Here is a 27,475-nt window from a genome sequence, read left to right as displayed (position 1 = left end):
CTCTTTGACTGGCCACTGGCTTCCCTACCCTTGTTATTCACCCAAACTCTTCCTGCGAGGGAATCTAAGTGAGTCTCTTTGACTGGTCACTGGCTTCCCTACCCTTGTTATTCACCCACACTCTTCCTGCGAGTGAAGCTAAGTGAGTCTCTTTGACTGGCCACTGACTTCCATACCCTTGTTATTCACCCACACTCTTCCTGCGAGTGAAGCTAAGTGAGTCTCTTTGACTGGCCACTGACTTCCATACCCTTGTTATTCACCCACACTCTTCCTGCAAGTGTTTATCGGGGTTTAGCTTACAATAAGGCAGCTGGAGCACTAGCACTGGGGTCCACGGCACTCCAATGACAGCTGTTTTAAACAGGGGTGTAGCTTAGTCAGTAAGATTGAGGGGGTGAGTTTAGGATTTTCCAACAATCACGTTGGCATATAATTTTAAAATACAATATTGACAAGCAGGGTGCAAGAGAGGGGCTAAAGGGGCAGTGAAAAGGGAGACAAATGCAGATTGGTAGGGGTACTAAGTGAGAGAAAACAAAAACAATGTAAAATAACAAACATTTTTGAAGACTTCCAAAGTTGAGAGGGAGAGTGTGTGCATATTTGTCTGTGTGTATGTTAAAATTCCTGGTGAAATCCGACAGACACCTCACCATACCTGAGTAAAAGCACCAATACCCAACTATGTACCAGAAAATGCATTTATTGGGGGTGGGGGGGGGTGTAACACTCCAAATACCCCCCCCCCCCTCCCGAAAGATGTGCCCATGGTTTTAATGCTACCGAACCAGGGGCCTGGGATCCAGTTTCCTGGCTTGCATTAGGGTCATGGCGCCCTTGCTATGCCACTGGTGTTCACTTACTACTAGAGGTGCCCAACATTGGATATCGTGATTCTAGGGGTGCTTGTGACACAGAGTGCCTTAAAGGGTAACAGTAGTGGACGAGGAGCTAAAAGCAGCCCTGATAATGTGTTCATAGCAGCCACCTAGTGCACAGGATGCTTATTACAAGTCAGTCCAACTGCCTCTGTGCTGATTGGGGGACACATTTTATTTGTGTCTGCAAAAAAAGTGTGCGTGTTCCATCAGGGCAGTGTGCCAAGCTGGATAACTGGGTATCCCTCTGACCCCTCAAAGCAGGTCCGTGGTCCTCAGCCTGCCAGGGTTCTCGGGGTGAAATCAAGTCACCTGCGAGTATTCGCATCTACGATCAAAGGAGGGATGGAAGAGTTGTGGTCTATGGGGAAAGCGTGTCTTATAAACCTTTTAATATAAATAATACAACAGAATTTTTTTTTTTAATATTGAATTTATTAGACAGAAAAATACTTGCAATCGGAAAAAGAAGTCAAAGAATTAGAATACAAAGTGAAAGTGAGGCATGCAAACTTTTGAAAATCCGTGGAGTGCCAGCTTAGGGCTCGTATATCGCGCCAACACCTACCTCAGTGGGATAATGCACCAGCAGCTAAGACCCTGGTGCAATCTAAAGGTCACTGTTTAAGTCCTGTCAGAGCAGCCTCCGGCGCTTTTTCTTTACACATGCATGAAAACAGTGCCACGGATTTGGGTAACATCAAAACCTCTCATTTACATATCTACACAGACTCAGCAGGACTGAGGCAGAGAGCTCTTTAAGGAAATAAGATATTTTAGAAGAGTTGCTTTTCATATTTCAGTCGGTTTTGGTTATCCGTCCAGACAAGACTCCATCCCGCTTCTTCCAACCTCAGTATTCGAGGTGACCTCCTCAAACCTCACAGTGGCCCGGGCCATCATGAGAGAAGAGAGAAGCCCACACTCCAGGAGCCCTGGTGCAGGTGAGACGACAAGAGAGTTCAGAGCAAGCTTCTCCCAGCTGCCAAGCCTTGACCCCAAGAACAGTATTTCCAGGAATCCCCATCCCAGCACACAAGGGATTCCTGGGAAAACTGGACCTTGAGGACAAGGTCAAAGTTCGGGTCCTTCTTTTTAGCTTCACGTTTTGTTCAAATAAACACATGGCACAATCAATATCTTAAACACTTTAAATGCACGCACCCTCAATAGTATGTGCACTAAAAATGGATAAACCACCCGCTACAACGCGTCATTGGAAAGGTCACATGACAACCTACACACTGCTCTGCTCCGTCTCCTTGATTTTGTTGTGGAATGTCATCTGAGAATCAAGACCCTCAGAAAAGTTCTGAGTACACACAAACTTTCCCTGTAAACTCCCATGGTTTAGCTTTACCTTTTGCACCAAGGAAACTTCAACAGTTAGGGGCACATTTATGAGTCCCTTCCACCGCGGGGCATCACTTTTTGTGACGTTCCTGCGGCACAAACTACAAAATCATATTTATATTTAGGCTTTGAATGGCCTCATAGATATGAAGTAAGGCAAGGCAGCGCAAATGGCTGTGCTGCCTTACTCTGTGCTTGAGAGGCATTCCATAGACGTTGCAGGGGGTGTTTCCAGGCAACACCCATGGATTTTGATGCTTCCCCCAATTTACAAGACCATGTAAACCGGGGGATGCACCAAAATCTTACGCCTCCCGAGGTGAGGCGTAATGAGGAGAAATAACGTCATTTCTCCTCATTTATTCCTCTTTCTATTCTACAGCACACCTGAGGGAAACGCCTCTCAGGATTGTTTTACAGCACAGGCACTCTTGAACCATGGTGCAAGGGTGCCTGCATTGACACTAGGCTGCCGAAACAGCGCCAGTGCAGGGGGGAAGGACATGAATGCACCGTATTGGATAAATATGGTGCATTCCTGCCCTTTCACTTTGACATAGGGCAACTCAGCAAGATGACTTGCTGTGCAGCCCTATGTCAAATCCCCAAAATAAGTCCCTTATTTCCTCAATTTTCGAATAGGCATAAGCCTTGCATCTGGGCGAGTCTTGGTTCTGCGGTAGAAATTGCTTGAGAAGAGAAGAGTTAAAGGGCATATATTTTTTCTGTACTTCAAATCAAAACAACTTTATTGTTCCGGGGAGCGGTGAACAATGGCAAAAAAATCTCTCACTCTATCGTGCAACAACAGAACTTGCCCCTTAAAAAAACACCTCACCCTGGCTGTGTTCTCTTCCCTTTTGTCTCAGCTTTTATTGCGATCCCACTATTTACCTCCAATTTCAGATATGTCCTTTATGTCACCGGCCATTTTGGTTCCCCTCTGTTCCTGCTACTTGTCTATTTAATTGTATCGCTTCCTGCCCCCTGTATTTGCTGATAATGCCCCCATGCGATCTCAGTCAACTCTGGATGCACTCATAAGGCTGCTTTGCTTTCAAGGCTCTGCAGCTTAATAATCCATTGACTTTATGTATAGCGATGCCATGTGCCGCACTCGCAAACTCAGGCTAATGACCTCACCTTGACCTGCAATGGCTATTACTCCATATGTATTTCGCTCCTTCAGCTTATCATTGACATTTTAACCCTTCAAGTAATATGCATTTCGGTGCTTAATAGATCTGGCTGACATCACAGCTGTATGCATGACATATTGTGACCAGTGCTTTAAACCATACATAGAGTGGCCTCTGGCTTTGCCGAGAGGAGTTTTCCCTCTCACCTCATGCTATGGCCTGATTGGTGGATCATTCCGCCTCCTTTGGAGGACATGCTTTGAAATGTACAAGGGACTATTTTATATCTTTAAAGTAGACTGAACCATGACACATTAAATTCTTTATCACATAGGGGCATCGTCTACAGAAAGCAAGCATGTTTTTACAGTCTGAGGCTGTTTTAAAAACAAATCGTGAGGCCTCAAAAGGCTTGCTCTTTTTCTATTGTTGTATAATAATGTCTTTGTAACTGACTACTGCCACAGGTATTAGATTAGTTTTGGTTTTCAACTTGAAGTACACCAGCTCTTCGATTCCCTTTGTTTCTCGCAGCTCCTGCTCTTTGTTTCTCGCAGCACCTGTTCTTTGTTTCTCACAGCACCTGTTCTTTGTTTCTCACAGCTCCTGTTCTCTGGGTCGGTCCCTGGCACAACTGTGGAATTCTGTCTGCCATGTAATGTTTAATTTTCCTGAATGAGGTTTTTGACTTGCCTCGTTTTCACACCAGCCGCTTTTATTTGGTATTGTTGATCTTCCACCATTTTACTCTCTCCCCTTCCCAAACTTTTTCCAATGGTGCAACAAAGGCCCAGAGAACTGTACTATATACCCATTAAGTTGCAGTATAACTTCCTCTAGTAAAACTCTGTCAAATGTTCTTTATATATACTACAAATGCTTTTCGCGTGTTACCACAGTAATACATGTCTGACTGGTTTCAAATCTGCATTTTTGCATCCGTAACTTTAAGACAAAGATGTAAGCAGTGGTATAAAGTAAAGGCAGTGTTAGTTAAACGTAACTTTTTGGAGCCATTGGCAGATATTTTATAAACATTCTCATTACGTGGTGATGATTTTTGAGAAAAAGTTTAAAACTGAAGTAATGTAATAGCAAATGTGTTCAATGTTATGGAGAGTAAATAAGATTAAAAAAATAAAGGCTTATATGGGATAGAATCAGAGCAATGCCAATTAAATGTTATATTTAAATACGGCCTAGTCAGACATAGCAGCCCACAGGCTCCCTGGTGTGTTCTAATCTCTCCATTTTCAATGTGTTTTTATGCCAAACGCAACAGACCCCTGTATCACTGCATGATGACCATGTGTCACTTTCACTATACTTTATTTTGATCTGAGATCAAGACCGTCCCCACCCCTTTTTAGTATAAACCAACTAAGTGGCATTATGCTTTATGAGGGTTGCCCCACAAAGTTTTAGGAGGGTCCCCCATGGAGTGGAATTCAAAGGCACTGGGCCATAGCTGCAGGGCCTTGTGTTATCGAGATGTGAGGTACTGCAAGTGTGATGAAAGGTAGCTCGCGTTGTGTTTTAACCTGTAGTCCATGTTGAGCAGCTAGGTTACAGGACTCCCAAACGAGTTACGACAGTGAGAAACCACAGCGTTTAACAACTGTTCCAATACTGGTAGGACGTGTTCAGTCACCAAGTAAGATACTCCAGCCAGGTTTTCAGAATATCCACAGGTGCTATGCAGTTGAAAGATGTGCACCAGTTTGAGAGTACTTTTTGTACATTTGTGTAACCCTGAAATCTCAACTGGATTTTCTTATTTGGTGAATAAAGGAACCTAGATTTAATGTTGGTGTTTTTTATTGGAGGATTGCAACCTTATCGCATTCATAGAAAAAATAATTTCCTCCTACTTTGACCTGTCCTTTCTTAAACTGCTAAAATACGAATTGCCCCCCGGCCCCCATCCCTTTAAAGCAGGGGCAGGGTGCAGTGTGCCTGGCTGGGGCGAGATGCATTTTCATTTAAGTGCCAGCCTTCAAAGACCCTTTATTTATTCGCTCAATTTCAGCTCATATTTTTTTCTCCACTGTGACTACAGCTGATAGATCTACTCCCACAAATTACTCAAATGTGCCCACTTTTTTATCATGCACAGGGTTGATGATGGACAGATACTGTCAGGCACGGAGTACCTGCACTTGTTTATTTGAAAAGGAGAGTACCTGCACTTCTTAGCAGGAGCATGAGACTGCCTGCACTTCTCAGCAACAAAAGGTCATCTGAATCAGTAAGTACCTGCACTTTTTTCTGATTTGGAGAAGAAAGCACATATCGTACTATATTCTATTTGAAAATTTTAGAGCACTTAAATATAAAACAGTTCTGTCCTCGTTATAAAGCTGCTTAGTCAAAAGTAAGGTTACATAAAACATGGTGTTAACAAAATGCATTTCTGAAACCACCCTATCTTTGTGGCAGCAACTTATATAGAGCACACCGTCTCCTAATTTGCTCTTTCAAGGCGCTCCGTCGTTCTCCTGGTCAGTGTCTCTTCCGTGACGCAGACATCCCTCCCCTCCCGAGCTACAGTGCTTCATCTCAGACTCACAGCTGACCAGAGATGCAGCACTGCACCCCGGGCCTGGAGGCGCTTCCGGGTCCGCCTGTCTGTCCGTTCAGCCCTCTGTAAGCAGTGCTCCCCAGCACGAAGGACAGGCTCTGCGCCTCACAGCGCCTCGAGGCGCGCCGTGAGCTGTCTTCACCATGACGACATACATTCTTTAAAATGAGCACAGACTCACCACTCGAGCAGAACATCCTGAAGCTAGTGAAGGGAGACCCCTGCAACCATTGCCACGACCATGGTGAACATGGTGAACACGGCATTGTGTAGAACAACATAACATATAATGAAACATGTGGAAATATAATAGATGTCTGCATGATGTAACCGTCCGGGACCAGCGTGGGGCAAAACCCTTGTGTGTCTGACTGTCTTTATTATTCTCTCTGCTCCGTTTGTCTGTCAACGCATGTTTACCTGTTAATGTGTCGCTCACTCACTCCATCTGTTTACTAACTGTCTGATTTTTGTATCTGTCTTTTATTTGGCGAAGTTACCAATCTCACTCCATGACTGTTTGCACATATATCTGTCAGCAGCGTTCTGTTAATCTGCGACCGTTAACCTGTCTGTCAAACGGTCTACCTGTCTGCGGATCTGTTGCCTATGTGTTTGGCTGTCAGTACGTCAGTGTCCCTGTCTTCCTGTCTGTCAGTGTGTCTGTTTGTCTACCCTTCTGTCTGTGGGCGGCTCCCAGGTGAAGTCAGAGCTGCCTGTCGTCCATTCGTGGCTGTATTTGTTTCCGGCGGTCTCTGTGGTCTTCAAGCCGGAGTCTGGTTTGTGTTCTGCCGTTTCCTCCACATTTGAAAACTCGTTTCATTTTGGTTCTCTTTCTGGCGTGTTCTCTGTTTCTCCCGTCACTGCAAGCCGGCGCCTCCCTGTTGGGTTTAAAAAACACACACAGGGTTGAATATATCAATATTCACTGGCAGTGAGATGCTTAGAACACTTTGGCCTGTGTTTATATCTCTTTATGATATCATCACATCTTAAATAAAAACTGTAATCTACAATTCCATGCCCCTTATTTTATGCCCCCAAAAAGGTGGAGTTAAGCGAGGGCATGTTGTACTGAAATAATACAGGAAGAGGAAGTGACATCAGACCCATTTTCTCCCTTGATTACAGCACAGAAAATGACACCAAGTGATCTTTCTAGCCACAAGAAGTGACATCGCCTGACCCTGGGCTCTGATTCCATCACGCTAAGTGACTTCATGGAAGTAGGCCAATCAAATGATACCTGAAGAATGACATCATAACGTTACTTCGAAATGACATTTAAGGTGACAGTAATCCTATAACAATTATTGCATTTCCTAATATTTCACTAAAACTGTCCCTTCACATGGATTGTGAATCATTGTCCGCGGATACAACGGAAAGGCAAATTTTAATTGCAAGATAAATTTGATAAAGTGGCTGGCACCACCCCTGACAATGTTGTTATATTGTTTATGTTTCTTATAATTGAATAATACACACATTTACATTGTGCTATCACATAAGTGTACAATTTGAAAGTATGCACAATATCTTTATAACATTTATTATCTATGACATAAACATATCCACACTTATTCCTTTAAATAACGATAGGTTTTGACCGTCTGTAATACAGATATTAATGCGCCATATAATGTTAAACTCACAGGGCCCTGTTTATGAGGCAGTCTGCCCTAAACCCAAGGCGGCCTGTGTATATTTTTCTCCAAGGAAGGTAACGGAATCGGGGAATACTCGTGGCAGGGGACCTGGTAGATGTGTTCTCTGCTCCTGGCCTCAGAAACTCATAATATTGGTATCCCTGGTCCTGATGTCTCCACCGGTGGCCCACAGTGCTTTTAGCATAGGACCTAAGCATAGACACTTAAAGTCTAAGTGCCAATGACGTGGAAGCTCCCATGACCATGTGATCCAAGCTGAGGTGTGCGTGTAAAATGCTACCACCTTCCTCAGCATCCACCCTCCTCGCCCCTATTCACCCACAGACATAATTTCACTCATATACTTCATACCTCGAATCTACCCCATTCAGCAGTAGCTCTAAGTGCATGGCTGGAATCAGGGCTTTAAGTGGGCCGGGTCTCGCCGGTGCTGAGCACCGGCAGTTCTAAAAAAGCAGGTGTCGAGACAGGTCCCTATCGGGCTCTCCATTTTTGCCATAACCCTCCGGGTAAAAATCTTAACTCTGCAGCAGTACCACCCTTCACTGCCTCTGGCGTAACTTCGAAGAGGCTCCTTAAAGTTCTTTCACAGTCTCATCCTTTCAGAACTGAAGGATTGTCATATTATATTCAGCTAAGTCATAGTTGTTGCTTATGCGACTAAAAACCATTGACAAAGCCAATGGTTTTGACGTGCGGTAGGTGTAATGCTACTTGTTGTTTTATATATCTGGATGCAATGACAGAAGCAGCAAAATAGCAGTCGGGCAGCACACTATGCTAAGATATTTCACATGCGTGTTTTAAGCCACGCCCCGAATAACATTGGCCACGCCCCTCTGAGAGACCACCCAGTTTCTTCAGCCCACTTAAAGCCCTGGCTGAAATTGTGGCACCAAGTCTAGGAGTAGGTTTATAATGCTACTGTTTAGTTACTTCAAGGAAAGGAAAAAGAAAAGGAAAAAAAAGGAAAGGGGAAAAGGAAAAAGGGAAAAGGGGAAAGGGGAAAGGGAAAAGGGGAAAGGGGAAAGGTTTCTCTGACTTTTCCCGGGCCAGAAAACCCACCTAATCTTTCAATAGCAATGTTGAGCCAGTGATTGCCGGCCATGAATGACACGAATTATTTTGACTCCTGATGTTTTCATGTAGTGTACATGTGATTACACCTTTTGGTCATTCGAGAAGGCTAGGTTTGCTTCTGAGGGTGACAACAGCCTATTATCCATTCTTTGATTTTGAGCATTGTAATATTTAACTTTGTTGGGCAAGAGTAGCTTACATATTTTGTCTGAGGAATTGACTTGGGCCTTTGTCTCTCATTCAGGGGGCATAGGGTGCACGTTTAGGGGGTAACGGCCTGGGCTAGTACATCTAGGGTTCAGGATGGCCGGGACCGGCCTCGAGGCAAGTGCATAAGGGAGGTGTGGGTTATCAAGCACAATTTTTTATGCAGACTTTTTTTTCGATATTTCTGGACCCGGCATAAGATTTGCAATGTTCATGATGTCAGGAATAATTGCAGAACGTATATTTTCTGGATTTAAGTACAAATGCAGAGTTGTCAGTGTTAGCATCATAAATATGTTCTGTACTTTTCCACAAAACGGCTGTGGTCTAATAATTCTTCGAGTGGGCAGGAGGTTTGCATTCTTTCCACATCCTTACCCTTAGTGGAGACACAACAACCAGAAATGCTTTGAGCTGAGGCAGACTGGTCTCTAGGCACGCTGAAGAATTAATGATAAATTGAGGCCACTGGGGAGGTGGTAGGTGAAGTATAGACCTATAAATATATCAGGACCGTAACATCAACATGGTGAAGTTAACCACACAAAAATCTATACTTATTCTGACTATATTTCTGGAGTCAACATTATCGTACCATATATCGACCTAGTTATTTTTGGGGTCAATAATGTGACATAAAACCCTCTTAGGCCAGGAGGATTGTGCCAGAGTGTAGCCACATGTGACCTGTTTTAGGTCTCGGCTAGACAGCGCGTGTGCTGTCTCGAAGAGACATGTTGTGTTCTATCTGTGGGCTTACAGGCCGTCAATCTCCTATCATTGGTAAACTTCAGCATCGCTCTCATTTGCTTTGATGCCATTCGTCATGGCATGCGGGTGTTATGCCATCATCTTCTGTTTGGCCCTCCCATAGTGCATGGACCAAAAACATGTCTCCTTACACTGTTTGCGAAGCTATGTTTTTCTTTTCTTTCAAATACTTCGTAAGAGTTCTTGCATTTTCAGGCCGTCGCCCTTGTACACACACATACCATTAAAATGCATGCGCATATACATAAACTAATGCATTTCTTAAAGAGTTGTTAAAACACGACCAGCCCTTGTTTATATTTTTTTGCCCAATCTGATGGTATTGGAGCGCTTGTTCTGACCTCCATCTTGTTCTTTGTTTTCAATCACTCCGTAGGAGGACTTGTGTTTTCTGGTTGTCACCCTTGTGCGCACACTCACACACATACCACAAAAATGTATGAGTATGTACATAAATGAATGCATTTCTTCAAAAGATGTTAAAACATGAACAGCACTTGCTTATTTTTATTTTTTGCACGATCCAATGGTATTGGAGCGCTTGTTCTGTCCTCCATCTTGCCACAGTGCTAACACAGGCCGATGGTATTGGAGCACTTCAAGTGCTCACCAGTTACATTACACAATGACACATTCATTGTTGTAGCAGGGGGAGTGTACGTGAATTGCTCAGAATCACAAATTGTTCAGCCGACCTCGAGAGTCGAACCTGGTTTCCCAGTTCCCCTGTTGGCAGGTCTGGCCATTATGCCAGGTCCTCGTTTCACTTCAAAGCTCAACTGCTTCTCACTATCACTTTCACATTTGTTCAGCAAGACCCTGGCAACACGAACAAGCATTGGCAAAGCCAATAGATCTTGGCAATGCACGAGCCATTGGCCTTGCCAATGTTAAGCCTTATAGCCATGTTGTCTAGCAGCACATGTACAGTTCATCATGGCTGAAAGTCACTGAAAAAAGCTCTAAGATGTGTCAGCGCGAGACACGTCATAGCACTTTCTTGTGTTAGGACGGTCAGGACAATAAACTCAACATAGGGGCACAGAGTCTTGGTGTCTGCTCAACATCCTGTGATTCTGGGCTTTAAGTAACTTTCAGCCATGCTGAACAGTAGATGTGCTACTAGACAACATGGCTAAAAGACGTTCACATTGACAAGGCCGATAGCTCAGGCAATGCTGATACCTATTGGCTTTGCCAATGCTTGTTTTGAACCAGGGTCTTGGCAACCAGAGTCCCAGCTTTTGTCGGAAGCTGTGTGATCTTAGTCAAGCAGCTGTTTCTCTCTGCACCTGAGCTAATCCCCTGTTATGGCTTTATTATTATCCAGCCCCTTGGCCGATGGCACGCCCGCCGCTTCCAAGTTCCTCCTAACACAAATAAAAGTAAGCAAAAGACAACAGTTGAGAAGCGTGTTCCGTTCACTTCCTCGTGCAAACCCTTAGATCCGGAGCCGACCAGATGTACGCAAACATCTGTCAGATGTTTCCGACCGGGGTTAAATATTTACGTTTTCGATAGTGATTCATGTGCCAAACTCATCTTTTTGTTAAAAAGAGATGAATGCGTTTCATCCCAAGAAAGAGGCCAAAAACCAGCCTCAGCTTGTTAGGAAATCGACAGCTGCTAGATTGCTTAATTTGTAAAAAAATAAATGTAATTGCGTGGCCCCAAGATTTTTGTTAGTAGCCTTCTGCCACGCTGCTCAAAGGGGGGTTGTCGATACTACCACAGTGGTACGCGCTGCTACAGAAGTAGGTAAGCGCTATAGTGCCCCATATATGACTGGCAAGTGCTATATGTTGCAATACAGTACCAGCACAGTACTTCATTTGCAAAAATATATATATATAAGTGCCAGGGCTCTTTTCGGGGGGCCGCTGCCGCTCGCACCACCCATAGTACCTGCCAACGCTGCCAGTGACGGTACCTTCACAACTACTAACCATCACACTGCTACAACTGAGGCAGTTCAGACTGTTGAAGGCCCCAAAAGGCCAAAGAATGATATGGGCGACATGCATTAGCTCTTCTCAGTTATTAAACAACTGTTGTCCTACTCATCTCCAAATTACACAAACAGCTGTCACAAGTGCCAGTGTTGACAATAAAGTGCCAGTGCAGAGCACAGAAAACCACTGGCTCAAAATAAGCACTGCAGTACCAAGACTGTCGAGTCTTGTTTCCACCTCATGCCTCTTTCGTCCAAATCGCCCTCATCTTCCGCTCTTTATCACTCTCTTGCTGTTATTTTACTTCCATGCTTTCTCCTTTTGTCACTACTTTTTCTCTTCCTCCTTGTTTCTCCCTTTTCTGCATTTGTCTCATGCTCTGGTGAAATATGAGTCCCGGTACCCACAAAAGAGCACACTGCCCATCACCTGCACCCACCGGCACAAATGCAGGCCTGCTCTGGGCTTGAGGACCGGCCAGGCACACTTCAGCAATCCTGGGCTGGCCTTTCGGAAATCCGGCCATTCCCTGATTGTCTCTTGTGGTTGAAAGCGGACAAGGCTGGGGCAGAGTTGGCCATTCTCAGCAGAGCTGGACTGGCCTGTAAGAAATAGTGGAGTATTTAATGCCAACGCTTCTGAGAGGCGCGAAGGGCTGGTGACAGGTGCGGACGCACATCTACAGACCTGGGCCGGGTGCAGGAACTTCTGGGGAGTGGTTGAAATGCTGAGGCCCCTGCAAGGTCTCCAGCGCTGAACCCTGTCTGCCACATGGCAGAAAAGCGCAACTGTTCTGTTGGGAAATAATTGAGAATTCTTGAGATGCTGAAAGGAGTGTAGGCCAGCGCTGGGGCTGAGCCGGTCTTCTGAGAGTGGCGGTGGACTCAACTGGGTAGTTTGCTGTCTTTGAAAGGTGGGTGGGGCTGGGGTAGATAGAGATTCCTTCACACGTCAGATCTATGGGCCCCTCAGATGCACAGGCGCGCGACTCCATTTCCCTTCAGGAGATCTGGAATGCCAGGACTGCCAGGCACGTCCCTGGGCGCATTTCTCCATCTGGCTTCCCAGAAGTGTTTCCTGCCGAAAGTGTGCTTCGTTCCTGAGCTTGTACATTTCCTGTTGTCTTTAACTGTAAACTACTCCCAGCCCCTAAACTAGAGGGGCGGACCTCTCTGGGGATGGCGGCGTGGAGCTCGAGACGGGAGACCAAGGCCCACCTGGGAGTCGCGCCCCCTGGACAGCCTCCGAAGGCGAGTATTCGGGCACAACCGGGATCTAATGCGTTCCTTGTTTCTTCACCAATAAATATTTGTGTTTGTGGTGGTAACAGGCGTTTATTTTCTACCCAAGCGAATGGTGTTCATTTTAACAAGTGCAGAATGATGAAAAGCTGAGCAGACCCACCGACACTGAAGAGAAGGTATTAGTGCACCAAGCCACCCAAGCCTCTGCACGCGACAGATCCGGACAGATGACGTCACCACTGCCAGGAACGTGCAGCAGAGACGGGCGCTCACCCGGTATAGGCTTCGGGACCACAACACTCCGGGTGAAAATGAGTCACATTAATCAAAGTGAAGCCGGGACAGGCACTGCAGCTACACCTAGAGTAGGGACATCCGCGGGAACAGGCACTGAAACCAATGCCATGGGAGTGACACCCTAGAGAATAGGCGCTGCAGCCAGTGCTACAGGAGAGACACCCTAGAGAATAGGCGCTGCAGCCAGTGCTACAGGAGAGACGCCCTAGAGAATAGGCGCTGCAGCCAGTGCTACAGGAGAGACACCCTAGAGAATAGGCGCTGCAGCCAGTGCTACAGTGCTACAGGAGAGACACCCTAGAGAATAGGCGCTGCAGCCAGTGCTACAGGAGAGACGCCCTAGAGAATAGGCGCTGCAGCCACTGCTACAGGAGAGACACCCTAGAGAATAGGCGCTGCAGCCAGCGCTACAGGAGAGACACCCTAGAGAATAGGTGCTGCAGCCAGTGCTACAGTGCTACAGGAGAGACACCCTCGAGAATAGGCGCTGCAGCCAGTGCTACAGGAGAGACACCCTAGAGAATAGGCGCTGCAGCCAGTGCTACAGTGCTACAGGAGAGACACCCTAGAGAATAGGCGCTGCAGCCAGTGCTACAGGAGAGACGCCCTAGAGAATAGGCGCTGCAGCCAGTGCTACAGGAGAGACACCCTAGAGAATAGGCGCTGCAGCCAGCGCTACAGGAGAGACACCCTAGAGAATAGGCGCTGCAGCCAGCGCTACAGGAGTGACACCCTAGAGAATAGGCGCTGCAGCCAGTGCTACAGGAGAGACACCCTAGAGAATAGGCACTGCAGCCAGCGCTACAGGAGAGACACCCTAGAGAATAGGCGCTGCAGCTAGCGCTACAGGAGAGACACCCTAGAGAATAGGCGCTGCAGCCAGTGCTACAGGAGAGACACCCTAGAGAATAGGCGCTGCAGCCAGTGCTACAGGAGAGACGCCCTAGAGAATAGGCGCTGCAGCCAGTGCTACAGGAGAGACACCCTAGAGAATAGGCGCTGCAGCCAGCGCTACAGGAGAGACACCCTAGAGAATAGGCGCTGCAGCCAGCGCTACAGGAGAGACACCCTAGAGAATAGGCGCTGCAGCCAGTGCTACAGGAGAGACACCCTAGAGAATAGGCGCTGCAGCCAGTGCTACAGGAGAGACACCCTAGAGAATAGGCGCTGCAGCCAGTGCTACAGTGCTACAGTGCTACAGGAGAGACACCCTAGAGAATAGGCGCTGCAGCCAGTGCTACAGGAGAGACGCCCTAGAGAATAGGCGCTGCAGCCAGTGCTACAGGAGAGACACCCTAGAGAATAGGCGCTGCAGCCAGCGCTACAGGAGAGACACCCTAGAGAATAGGCGCTGCAGCCAGTGCTACAGGAGAGACACCCTAGAGAATAGGCGCTGCAGCCAGTGCTACAGGAGAGACACCCTAGAGAATAGGCGCTGCAGCCAGTGCTACAGGAGAGACACCCTAGAGAATAGGCGCTGCAGCCAGTGCTACAGGAGAGACGCCCTAGAGAATAGGCGCTGCAGCCAGTGCTACAGGAGAGACACCCTAGAGAATAGGCGCTGCAGCCAGTGCTACAGGAGAGACACCCTAGAGAATAGGCGCTGCAGCCAGTGCTACAGTGCTACAGGAGAGACACCCTAGAGAATAGGCGCTGCAGCCAGTGCTACAGGAGAGACGCCCTAGAGAATAGGCGCTGCAGCCAGTGCTACAGGAGAGACACCCTAGAGAATAGGCGCTGCAGCCAGCGCTACAGGAGAGACACCCTAGAGAATAGGCACTGCAGCCAGTGCTACAGTGCTACAGGAGAGACACCCTAGAGAATAGGCGCTGCAGCCAGTGCTACAGGAGAGACACCCTAGAGAATAGGCGCTGCAGCCAGTGCTACAGTGCTACAGGAGAGACACCCTAGAGAATAGGCGCTGCAGCCAGTGCTACAGGAGAGACGCCCTAGAGAATAGGCGCTGCAGCCAGTGCTACAGGAGAGACACCCTAGAGAATAGGCGCTGCAGCCAGCGCTACAGGAGAGACACCCTAGAGAATAGGCGCTGCAGCCAGCGCTACAGGAGTGACACCCTAGAGAATAGGCGCTGCAGCCAGTGCTACAGGAGAGACACCCTAGAGAATAGGCGCTGCAGCCAGCACTACAGGAGAGACACCCTAGAGAATAGGCGCTGCAGCCAGCGCTACAGGAGAGACACCCTAGAGAATAGGCGCTGCAGCCAGTGCTACAGTGCTACAGGAGAGACACCCTAGAGAATAGGCGCTGCAGACAGTGCTACAGGAGAGACGCCCTAGAGAATAGGCGCTGCAGCCAGTGCTACAGGAGAGACACCCTAGAGAATAGGCGCTGCAGCCAGCGCTACAGGAGAGACACCCTAGAGAATAGGCGCTGCAGCCAGCGCTACAGGAGAGACACCCTAGAGAATAGGCGCTGCAGCCAGTGCTACAGGAGAGACACCCTAGAGAATAGGCGCTGCAGCCAGTGCTACAGGAGAGACACCCTAGAGAATAGGCGCTGCAGCCAGTGCTACAGTGCTACAGGAGAGACACCCTAGAGAATAGGCGCTGCAGCCAGTGCTACAGGAGAGACGCCCTAGAGAATAGGCGCTGCAGCCAGTGCTACAGGAGAGACACCCTAGAGAATAGGCGCTGCAGCCAGCGCTACAGGAGAGACACCCTAGAGAATAGGCGCTGCAGCCAGTGCTACAGTGCTACAGGAGAGACACCCTAGAGAATAGGCGCTGCAGCCAGTGCTACAGGAGAAACACCCTAGAGAATAGGCGCTGCAGCCAGTGCTACAGGAGAGACACCCTAGAGAATAGGCGCTGCAGCCAGTGCTACAGGAGAGAATAGGCGCTGCAGCCAGTGCTACAGGAGAGACACCCTAGAGAATAGGCGCTGCAGCCAGTGCTACAGGAGAGACGCCCTAGAGAATAGGCACTGCAGCCAGTGCTACAGGAGAGACACCCTAGAGAATAGGCGCTGCAGCCAGCGCTACAGGAGAGACACCCTAGAGAATAGGCGCTGCAGCCAGCGCTACAGGAGAGACACCCTAGAGAATAGGCGCTGCAGCCAGCGCTACAGGAGAGACACCCTAGAGAATAGGCGCTGCATCAACTGCTACAAAGGAGACACTAAAGGGAACAGGCACTGCAGCCAGTGCTACATGACAGATACACCTTCAGAACAGGCACTGGAGGGAGAGCTACGGGAGAGACAAGCATAGAGAACAAGCAATGCAGCCACTGTTGCAAGTGTGACACTCTAGAGAACATGCACTGCAAGGATTGCTGCGACAGGAGAGACACGTGCATATAAAAGGGACTGGAGCTGCTTCTGCAAGGGAGACACCCAAGAGAACAGGCACTGCAACCAGGGATGCAAAAGAGACTTCCAAATGTACAGGAATCGCAGCTAGCAAAGGCGTGATACCAGTTGAGCACAGGCACTGCAGCCAGTTCTACGGGGGAGGTTACCGAAAAAGGAGGCACCCAAGAGAATAAGCACTGCCACCAGTGCTACAGAGGGAGCACCCAAGGGAACAGCAGTGAAGCTGCTGCTAGGGAGAGAAGCCATGGGGAGAGGACAGGCGCGACACTCAAGAGAACCGGCACTGCACCCCGTCCTTCGGAGGCATCAGAAAGAGAGAGGCCATCCTTGGAAGTCATCACTACCGGACGTGCGAAGACGCCATTCATTCAGGGCTGTGTGCAAATTCCTCTCCTCCTTCACACTCCACCAGAGGCCCTGCACCCCTGCCGCACCGTTCCCCTCACAACACAGGGAAGCCATGCTAACCACCCTTTCCGTAATGGATACCCACCTGTATCTGACCATGTCCGTGTGTAACACATCAGGGGCCAGATGTACGACCGTTTTTTTAGCAGTCACAAACGGGAAATCGAGCCATTTGTGACCACTAAAAAGGGTTGTAGCATGTATCAGATTTCCTGACAATCTTAAATAATACATTTATTAGGGGGAGTAACACCCCAAACACCCACCATGAAGTTCCGCCCCTGGGGTCGTCCCTTCCTAGGAGTGAGTTGCAAATACGGTCACAAAACAATCGCATTTAACACCAATTTCAAATTGGCGGTAAGCCCGTCACAAACATGAAGGGGTCCCTAGGCGATCCCTTTCCCTTTGTAATTAGCAGCAAAAGTGTTTATTAAGAGCAGGCAGTGGTCCCACAAAAATGAAACTGAAATGTTTTTTTTTTTTTTTTAAATGCATTCTGTTTTCCTTTAAGAAAAATGGGCTGCATTTACGAAACAAACTGCTTTATTTAAAAGCAGTCCCCGACATGGTGGTCTGCTGACCCCAGCAGGCCCCCATCCCTGAGAGTGCCAGACATTCCCAATGGGGTCGCTAAATGAGACAGTCTCATTATTATGCATGAGGCAAGCAATTTGCAGCCCCATTGGACATGGTGGTCTGCTGACCCCATCATGCCACGATCCCTGTTTCTGCTGGCCAATCCCAATGGGTCGCAAAAAGCCACCTGCCTCATGTAAATTAATGAGGCAGGTCCTTTGCGATTTATTTGGGAATCCCAAACAGTATCTCAGATACTGTTGTACATCAGTGTTTGAGACTCGCAATTTTCAAGTCACAAAAAAATGCAACTTACGAGTCGCAAACACTGAGGGCCGTACATCTGGCCCATAGTGTACTCAGCTTTACAGTTTTTATAGGTCATCTCCTTCCACTTGAGGAACTGTTGGGCAGATTCAGAGAGACTCAATCAATCAATCAAGCCATTTATAAAGCGCACTACTCACTCGGAGGGTCTCAAGGCGCTTGGGGGGGGGGAGGGGGTGCCGCTACTGCTCGAACAGCCAGGTCTTGAGCTTCTTCCTGAAGGAGAGGTGGTCTTCGGTCAGGCGCAGGTCGGTCGGGAGGGAGTTCCAGGACTTGGCGGCCAGGTAGGAGAAGGACCTTCCTCCTGTTGTCGCTCTTCGGATGCGGGGGACGGCAGCGAGGGCGTGGCTGGTTGATCGGAGATGGCGTTTGGGGGCGTAGAAGTTGAGGCGGTTGTTGAGGTAGTTCGGGCCTTGGTCGTGATTCTCTTGTTGACGGGGAGCCAGTGTAGGTCTCTCAGATGTCCGGAGATGTGGCTGCTTCGGGGGATGTCGAGGATGAGTCTGGCTGAGGCGTTCTGTATCCGCTGGAGTCTCTTCTGGAGCTTGGCGGTGGTTCCGGCGTAGAGGGCGTTGCCGTAGTCCAGTCGGCTGGTGACAAGGGCCTGGGTGACCGTCTTCCTGGTCTCGGTGGGGATCCACCGGAAGATCTTCCGTAGCATGCGCAGGATGTTGAAGCAGGACGAGGAGACGGCGTTGACTTGTCTGGTCATGGTGAGGGAGGAGTCCAGGATGAAGCCCAGGATTCGTGCGTGGTCTGTCGGTTTGGGTGCGGTGCCCAGGGCGGGGGGCCACCAGGAGTCGTCCCAGGCGGAAGGCGAGGAGCCCAGGATGAGGACTTCCGTCTTGTATGAGTTCAGTTTCAGGCGGCTGGTCATCATCCACTCGGCTACGTCTTTCATCCCTTCGTGGAGGTTGGCTCTGGCGGCGGCGGGGTCGTTGGTCAGGGAGAGGATCAGCTGGGTGTCGTCTGCGTAGGAGATGATGTTGAGGTTGTGTTGGCGTGCGATGGCCGCAAGGGGGCTCATGTAGACGTTGAAGAGGGTGGGGCTCAGTGATGATCCTTGGGGGACGCCGCAGATGACTTTGGTGGCATCTGACTTGTACGGTGGTAGGCGGACTCTCTGTGTTCTTCCGTCGAGGAAGGAGATGATCCATTCCAGTGCCTTCTCCTGGATTCCGACGTTGCTGAGGCTCTGCACTAGGGTGCGGTGGCAGACAGTGTCGAATGCCGCGGAGAGGTCTAGGAGGATGAGGGCCGCTGTTTCTCCGTTGTCCAGCAGGGCTCGGATGTCATCGGTGGCAGCGATGAGGGCGGTTTCGGTGCTGTGGTTGGCTCGGAAGCCAGACTGTGAAAGGTCGAGGGATCCATTCGTCTCGAGGAAGGCGGCCAGCTGCTTGTTGACGGTCTTCTCGATGACTTTGGCTGGAAACGGGAGGAGCGAGATGGGGCGGTAATTCTTGAGTTCGGTGGGGTCCGCTGTTGGTTTCTTTAGTAGAGCGCTGAGTTCGGCGTGCTTCCAGCTCTCAGGGAAGGTGGCGGCGTCGAAGGAGGAGTTGATGATGTCCCGCAGGTGGGGTGCGATGACAGCGTCGGCCTTGTTGAATACGTGGTGAGGGCAGGGGTCGGTCGGAGAACCGGAGTGGATAGAGTTAATCGTGCGGATGGTGTCTTCTGTGTTGATCGGGGTCCAGGCGCTGAGGGTGGTGGTGGGGGGCGTTGGTGCGGTCGTGGGGGGCGTTGTTTGTGTGCTGAAGCTGTTGTGTATGTCAGCGATCTTGTTGTGGAAGTACGAGGCGAGGGAGTTGCAGAGGTCTTGCGACGGGGTGATGTCGTTGTTTCCGGCGTTGGGGTTGGAGAGCTCTTTCACGATGTTGAAGAGTTCCTTGCAGTTGTGTGCGTTGTTCTCCAGCCGGTCCTTGAATGCAGTTTTCTTGGTGGCGTGGATCAGTTGGTGGTGCTTCCGGGTGGCGAGCTTGAGGTTGGTCATGTTGTCCGGTGTTGGCTCCCTTCTCCAGGCTTTCTCGAGGGCTCGGCAGTTCTTCTTGGAGCTCTTGAGTTCGTCGGTGAACCATGGGGCCTTCTTGCTGCCGGGTCTGCTGGGCGGGGTCCTCAGTGGGGCGAGTTCGTCCGCGCAGGTGCTGATCCACTTCGTGAGGTTGTCGGCGGCAAGGCTAGGGTTCGCTGAGCTGGCTGGAGGGTGCTGGCTCAGGGAAGCGGCGAGCTGGTCGGCTGTGATCTTGTTCCAGCTTCTTCGAGCATCCTGTTGCTGGTGGTGGTGGATCGTGGATCTTCTGAAGGTGAAGTGGACGCAGCTGTGGTCCGTCCAGTGGAGTCCAGTGGCGTGGCTGAAGGCGATGTCTTTGCTGGATGAGAAGACGGCGTCGAGTGTGTGTCCGGCGTAGTGGGTGGGGGTGGTGACCAGCTGCTTGAGTCCCAGGTTTGCGAGGTTGTCAAGCAGGGTGGTGGTGTTGCGGTCGTTGTAAGTCGGCGATGTCTTCGCTGAATGGTGTGCGTGGTCCCGGGGGTCGGTAGATCAGGGTGCCTCTGAGGGTGGTCTTGGGGTCGGTGTGGGACTGAGGGATGCCGCAAAGACACACAATGACTATATGGGGAACTTGCTTTCCGCGCAATTTATTTTTTCGCAAATAGTGATGCAAATATCGCTTTGCACTACTTGACGTCAAGGGGGTGTTCCATAGGTGGTAACTGGGCATTATAGATCAACCAGAATTATTAGACTGTACTTTGCATAAAAAATAACACCTCCTTGAAGCACTTGAAACATGCGCAAACTTGGAGAAATCTTTTTATTTCCTCTAACATTTTACACATTGATGGGCGCTGCACTGTACAGCACAACCCCAATGTGTGAAATGTTTTAAAGTTTGTCAAGGCATAGTGTTTCGTACTAGAGGGGCACTATGGTGCAAATGTGTGTACGAGGCGCCCGGCAACCTGTTTGTGCCCCGGTCCAGGGCAAAGGCACACGATGTATTTACATGCGTTGTACCATCATACCACCGTAAATATGGCTCTGGGCTGCTCTCCTCACCTAGTGCAACGCAGCACACCATCTTTGGTTGCAGTGCTGTGCTATAACTCAGTAAATCTGCCGCCACATGTCATACCTTTGGGGCACAGGGAAATAGGTCTGACCTTTTGTCCTCTAGTGCCAGAGTAAGGGTTCATCTCCAAACAGCAGCATGGGATCCACACAACACATTCTCCAGAAATACTGATGTATCAACACATAGAGCTTTCCCTCTTGGGGTGAGGGTCACCCCTAAAATCAGTGACAGAGATACCTAAACAGTATTTGGTACACAAGACTCCTGGTACTAGTTAAAACACACGTTACAAGTAATACTACCTACCAGCCGCGGCCCATACAGGTAAGAGCGGTAGGGCCCGGTGGGGAGGGGAGGGATTTCGACAGACGCTGACGAGGTAAAATTATATATTTATTTCATTTTCCCTTGTCATCGTCCGTCGAAATCCCCTCCCCTATCGGGCCTCACCGCTCTTACCTGCCCGGGCTGTTACCTTCCCACTTGCTGCTCATCCTTTCACTAGACTAAGCAGTGTTCCCCAACACCAGAAAGAGGTCAACTTAAGTATGCTTGCCACAACCAACAAATGAACCTCTGCACAAGCACACCTTCCAACTACGCTTGTCAACCTGCAGAAGAGCTCCTCGCTTGCAGGCAAAGCGAGGGGTCTCTCCCAAACAACAGGATGCACTCCTAAGCCATACTTTACAATGATAAAACGAGCCAAGACGCAACAGGATTGTGAAGGTTACTGAATTAGTGTGCTTGACAAATTAATACCCCACATTTTGCTGGCTACAATGGGGTTAGTTCCGTGCCGCTTAGATGCATCTTTGAGTATTAATGGGAATTTGTTTTTAAAACTGCTAGTAAGTTATTTGTTATTTTTGTGCCCGAAGATTTCCTGGCCTAGTCATCTCTGTATGCCAGTTCTTCTTGTTGAGCATAGTTTAGGATTTATGCAAAGGATTTCGTATTTTATCAAGCATGCAACATATTGATCTTGGTAGAGGAGGTGGTACCTTTATTGATTTGTATTTAAATATTTGACGGCCTCGTTTTTATGGGTTTTGTAGTCGGGTGATAGGGCGTTTTTCTCAGCGGCAGAACATTCATAAGAGTACCTGACGTGCTCTTTAAATATTTGATTGGTTGATTAAATCACATGTTTCAAAGTGTTTCTATGGACATTGTTTTTTTATCTTTGCAGTTAGATGTAGTGTGAACTCCACCCGAGGGCATTGGAGCGCTTTACATGAGCACCAGTTACATTTCAAAATTATTTTTTATTTTTCATTTGCATAAGGAGATTAAGGGGCATATTAACAAGGGCCGGCGATAATTATCGCAAAGCGCGCTTAGCGCTTGCATATTTATCGCCGGCTATCTCTGGAATTTATCACCCGGTTTGCGCGTTATTAACAACGTGCATCGCCGAGACGATAAAAATTCCAGAGATAGTTGGGATATCGCCGTTTTCCATGGTGGAAAACGGCGATATCCTAGATGATAGGGCCTGTGGTCTTAGCCACAAAATCCACCCCCCATGTTAAGTATGCCTTAGTCAGCAATTTAACAGACGTTAAATTCCTGCGTTAAGGCATACTTAACGCGATTTTAAATATCGCTACCCTCCCTTGTTAATATCGCGAAGCTGCCTTCGCGATATTTTCCCAAGGGAGTCTTGTCAGGCACGCCTCCTTTGCATCTCATTAGCGATGCAATCGGAGGCGTGCTGCAAACGGGCGCTAAGTCAGCAAGACAGGCGATAGCGTGTCTTTGCTGATAAGGCGATTAAATTATCGGCGCTTTTCGCCCGAGAACGGACGCAAAAGCGGCGATAATTTCATATCGCCGCCTTGTTAATATGCCCCTAAGTCGTTTGCCCAACACAGAGGATGTTGAGCCAAGGCTGGACTCGAACTTTGGGGCATATTTACAAGGGCTTTATCTCCGCTTTTTGGGCTAAAAAAGCCAAAAAAGGGAACATAAAACTATCACCCTATTTACAAGAGGGTGCTAACATGCCTAATCGCATGTGAGCACCCTTTTTCCCAACGCCTCCCTTTGCATCTATAATGAGATGCAAAGTGGGTGTCACTGGGCGTACCCCGGATGGACTACCTTGCAAATATCGCTGATGTTCACATTGCGATATTTACAAGGCAGCCCACAGGATTTTAGCACATGTTAGTTTTGGGAGAAAACACCTGTTTTCTCCATAAACTAACGTCTGCTAAAATGCAGACTTTCCTATCCCTGACATTGGGGTGGATTATGCTGATAAGACCCTGTGGGTCGTATCAGCAAGGTTATCGCCGTTTTGCAGGGAACATCACAGGAAAACCAGCGATGTTCCCTGCAAAACGTCGATTTCCCTGCTATCGCTGGAATTTTTATCGCCCTGGAGTAACGCGTTGTTAATAACGCGTTACCAGGGCGAGAAATTCCAGAGATAGCCTGCGATAAATAACAAAGCGCTAAGCGCGCTTTGCGTTTATTTATCGCCGTCCTTGTAAATATGCCCCTCTGTTCCCTGTTCCAAAGTCGGCAGCAATGGCTCTAATGCCACATTCTCTCTCCTTGTGATCCTGTGTGTATCTCACACTCTTTAATTAATTAAAAAATAAATCAATAAACTGTTCTTTGAATACATAACTTCTATATCCAACACCTAAGATGAACTTCAGGCACGCACAACCCCTTATGTACCGCTCCCCCGCTTCCTCAGGGCTAGCAGAGCACCCCAGACACCAGACAAGTTTAACCCCAATGTGTTCTGAGTACTCGGGGTATGTGTCCGAGCACTAACACGCCCTCCCAGTACGCAAACCCGTCACTACAGTCAGTGCTGTGTGAGAGGAACCCGGAAAGAACAGGACCAGTGTGACAGGAAGGACACCCAGAGGACTCTACGGGTACTAGAGCCAGACAAACACCCGTAGGGGACAGGCTCTGCAGTCAGTGCGACGGGGACACCCAGAGAAGCAAAGAGACAGATACCCTGGGAGCTAGACACCCCTCCAGAGAGGGCAGGCTCTGCAGTCAGTGCGACGGGGGACACCCAGAGAAGCAAAGAGACAGATACCCTGGGAGCTAGACACCCCTCCAGAGAGGACAGGCTCTGCAGTCAGCGTGACCAGGAGACACTCAGAGAAGTAAAGAGACAGACAGATACCCTGAGGGGTAGACACCCCTCCAGAGGGGACAGGCTCTGCTGACAGCGTGACCAGGAGACACCCAGAGAAGCAAAGAGACAGATACCCTGGGAGGTAGACACCCCTCCAGAGGGGACAGACTCTGCAGTCAGTGTGACAGGGGGCACTCAGGGAGATAAAGAGACAGATACCCTGAGAGGCAGACACCCCTCCAGAGAGGGCAGGCTCTGCAGTCAGTGTGACGGTGGACACCCAGAGAAGTAAAGAGACGGACAGATACCCTGAGAGGCAGACAGACTGATGAAACCCAGAGGGGACAGACTCTGCAGGCAGTGTGACAGGGGGCACTCAGGGAGATAAAGAGACAGATACCCTGAGAGGCAGACACCCCTCCAGAGAGGGCAGGCTCTGCAGTCAGTGGGACGGGAGACACCCAGAGAAGCAAAGAGACACATACCCTGAGAGGCAGACACCCCTCCAGAGAGGGCAGGCTCTGCAGTCAGTGTGACGGGGGACACCCAGAGAAGCAAAGAGACGGACAGATACCCTGAGAGGCAGACAGACTGATGAAACCCAGAGGGGACAGACTCTGCAGTCAGTGGGACGGTGGACACCCAGAGAAGCAAAGAGACAGATACCCTGGGAGGCAGACACCCCTCCAGAGAGGACAGGCTCTGCAGTCAGTGGGACGGGAGACACCCAGAGAAGCAAAGAGACAGATACCCTGGGATGCAGACACCCCTCCAGAGAGGACAGACTCTGCAGTCAGTGGGACGGTGGACACCCAGAGAAGCAAAGAGACAGATACCCTGGGAGGCAGACACCCCTCCAGAGAGGGCAGGCTCTGCAGTCAGTGTGACGGGGGACACCCAGAGAAGCAAAGAGACGGACAGATACCCTGAGAGGCAGACAGACTGATGAAACCCAGAGAGGACAGGCTCTGCAGTCAGTGGGACGGGAGACACCCAGAGAAGCAAAGAGACAGATACCCTGGGATGCAGACACCCCTCCAGAGAGGACAGACTCTGCAGTCAGTGGGACGGTGGACACCCAGAGAAGCAAAGAGACAGATACCCTGGGAGGCAGACACCCCTCCAGAGAGGGCAGGCTCTGCAGTCAGTGTGACGGGGGACACCCAGAGAAGCAAAGAGACGGACAGATACCCTGAGAGGCAGACAGACTGATGAAACCCAGAGGGGACAGGCTCTGCAGTCAGTGTGACAGTGGAGATACATGAAAACTGATAGGCGGATACTCCTTTAGTGTCCAAAATAGAGAGTGGAACTCGCTGTACTTTGTCAAACTCTGAGGATGTGTGACCCCAAGGTGGGCGGGCCGAACAGCCTTCATCACTCCAAGCTCTATGACTTTGCGGCCAGCCTTAGTGGCATTTCATGGACCCCATCAGATTTTTCAAGCAGAGGGGGGACGGTAGAGAAGATAAATATATTGCCACAAAAAAACTTACCAAAAATGTGCCAAATCAGTTAAAACCACATGACAAGAAAAATAGCTCCAAAATATATGGCATCCTATCCTAGAACACGCAAAGGCGGCCATTAGCAAATCTTTAGTATTTTATATGTGTATGCATAGATGTGTGTGAGTTATGTGTTTGATCACAAGCATGTGTGCTTATATACATATACATGTTTATTTATGTATGCATAAGTGTACATGTATTATATCCATGTGAATGTAGATGTACCTGTTTGGTACAATTCACAAATAATTGTGGGCAGTAAATACCATCATGTGGGGATGTAGTGTTCTCTGAAGAGAGTTGCAGAAGGGTTGGGCAGTTTTTTTTTTCTGCATATACTACATGATATTATTTCAAATACAGAAAGATTTCAAAATAAGTCAGTTGTAAGATGAAGGGTACCATTGAACACTTCTGCTAGTTACAGACAGCCTCACTGGCCACTCGAACCCCCATATCTTCTAATCCCGCTTTCTATTGGCTGATGCTCTGCGCCTTCACAGAGCTCGGTACCTGAGTAATGTCTCTCGACCAGGAACAGCCCCAACCCCAGGTTCGCCCGTCCCATCCTTATGCATTTACACCAAGATGTGTGGAGTGAGGGCTTTTGTAACTACAGGAGTGTGTTTACTTGCATGAAAATCAACATCTTAAAATATGTGAAGTTTCTTGAATAAATGGCAATAATAACTTTGGACTCAATTTGTCATTTCATGAAACTTCATTTTACTTGAATTCGAGCAAGATCATTGATAGAGACAGAAAATGACAGGAAGATATTAAGTTGAAAGGAGCCCCATATAGATGGGAAAGAGGTGGAGGTAGGGGTCCTATGAAGAGGAAGGGGGTAATATGTGGAGGAGGAGTGTCCAGGGTAGAGGAAAGGAGTAATAGGTAGCTCCTGAAATGTGCCTGTTTATTCCCTCTTACCCGTTATCCGTTTAGTTTGTATTTTTCCTCTTTGACCTTCACTCTTTGCAATGAGGAGTTGACCCGCAATGTCACTTATCCCATCAAAATGTCTCTTTTCAGCTTTTCGGTGCTGCTAGTTGTCTCATGGGGAATGGAGAAGTGGGGGCGCTGGAAGTGAGTTAGAACAATGGTGCACCTCCTCAGCTTGCATTTCCCCTTTCCTTCATCTTAGCAGAAGGCCCGCCAGTGTCTTCTAAATATGGCGCGGCCTTCTTCAACAGCAACCAGGGCCTTTTATGGTCATAAGCCTGGTCTCTGGGCCCAGGCCCCAGTCTGGGCGATGGCACTGGGCCATGGGCCGGAGGCAAAGGATTTGTGGACTTCTCTGGGATATATTACAATACCACAGAAATGAGGAGCAGCTTCTGGCCTTTCAGGAGGTCCATGTTCCGGTGAACCCCCAAGTGCTCATCAGATCTGACCGAGAGAAGGAGACCCACCTAGATCGGGCAGAGCAGGCAGGCTAAGACAATACCAGAGGCGCCCATAATAATAATTTTAATAATAATAACAATAGCCATTCAAAAAGTTGCCCAACAAAAAGTGCACAGGCCCGAATACAAATTTGCAGACAACTCTGTGGATAGTAACAAAATGCTGCGTTTTCGTTTTTACGCCTTTATGAAAGCATATCTGCACCTCCCAGACCTGGCTGGTGCTTTTTTTTTTTTTTTAACTTTTTATTTTATTTGCATTCAAGGCACCAACAAACCAAGTATTGTATCCAAATACTTACAAGCATTACATTCGCACCGTGTGAGGTTACGGCAATTGGCGCAGGCTGGCTGGTGCTTTTTGAGACAGAGGCGTAACTCTAGCCCCGCAAAGCCTAACCCAGGGCAGCTCCACCATACCAAGTGATTGACATTGTTGACCTTTTGCTGCAGATTGGTGTAATACATGAGCGGAAGAGAATTAACTAGAACACTCTGGGCCATACCTGGCACAGGTGCCTGCATTGCAGGATGATGGTTTTTGTGCAGGAAGG

At 48.7% G+C, this 27,475-nt stretch overlaps 1 long non-coding RNA gene across 1 annotated transcript in view; it reads right to left on the bottom strand.

Moving 5' to 3' along the window:
* Positions 1 to 1,294: 1,294 nt before the first annotated feature.
* LOC146811111 (uncharacterized) overlaps positions 1,295 to 27,475 on the bottom strand; it is a 75,996-nt gene continuing 49,815 nt past the window's right edge. Inside the window, exon 2 of the long non-coding RNA XR_014966686.1 lies at positions 1,295 to 6,835. This is a non-coding gene — a long non-coding RNA (uncharacterized LOC146811111). The remainder of the gene's footprint in view (positions 6,836 to 27,475) is intronic.

Source organism: Triturus cristatus, chromosome 7, assembly GCF_964204655.1.
Source record: "Triturus cristatus chromosome 7, aTriCri1.1, whole genome shotgun sequence".
Classification (NCBI taxonomy): Eukaryota; Metazoa; Chordata; class Amphibia; order Caudata; family Salamandridae; genus Triturus; species Triturus cristatus.
Note: the sequence above shows the minus strand (reverse complement) of the source record. Positions and strands in the feature narration are given on the sequence as shown.